Here is a 951-nt window from a genome sequence, read left to right as displayed (position 1 = left end):
TCCTAATCCGTATGCCGAAGTGGGAGCACCCATTTGTTGAAGTGGTTCTAATCCGTTTGTCGAAGTGGTTCTAGCACATTTGCAGAAGCGGTTCATAACGGATTTAATTGCCTAAAATGTGCACTAACATATAATCCGAATTTTGCTAAAGCGACTCGTTGCCCAGCCCTAGTGGCGAGAGAGTTGTCTTCAATTTGTTCTGTTTATTGTCGTTGTGACGTCACTTCCAGGTGTGGGACACCCACAGGAGACTCGGCCCAGATGTCGTCTGCCGAGCATCGCCGGGGGTAGGGCTGGGCAATGAGTCGCTTTAGCAAAATCCGGATAATATGTTGTTAGTGCACCTTTTCGGCAAATAATATTATGATATGAACCGCTTCGGCAATTGGGTTAGAACCGCTTCAACAAATGGGTGCACCCACTTCTGCAGACTGGTCAGGAAAGGGAGTTAAAGAGTGGTTGGCGGGTGCTCTGGTGTGGTTTGCTTCTTCTTTCCTATCAAACATCTATCGTCCTGACCTCTCCTCCTCCTATTTCGTGTTTGTTACTCTCTTGTAACACCTGTAATTTTCGGCCCTTGTATAATTATGGCCTTATTGTGTTGCAAGCGCCGTAACACTCTGACTTCAACTAACAGGACAATGTTTCATTGAGAATTATCCGGTTATCCGGATAGATTATCCGGTTTTTGCTCACCTCTGGCCGGGCGGTCACCATGTGAGCCACGTTTGCTCACAATATGACAGAATTATCGTCGTGGGGGTCATTGAGGACTCTCTTCTTCTCGGTGTTCTTCCCGACATTTTGAGCTGATTGTTATCATATTCAGAGATATTTAACCCTATCCGTACGTCCTGGGGTCATTTTGTACCCCCGGGGTTGTATTCTTCACTATTTAGAATATTTCTAGTACGAAGAACTCTTTGAGACTTTCTGTATTTCTCAAAAAAT

This window comes from Aplysia californica, unplaced genomic scaffold (genome assembly GCF_000002075.1).
Source record: "Aplysia californica isolate F4 #8 unplaced genomic scaffold, AplCal3.0 scaffold00071, whole genome shotgun sequence".
Classification (NCBI taxonomy): domain Eukaryota; kingdom Metazoa; phylum Mollusca; class Gastropoda; order Aplysiida; family Aplysiidae; genus Aplysia; species Aplysia californica.
Note: the sequence above shows the minus strand (reverse complement) of the source record.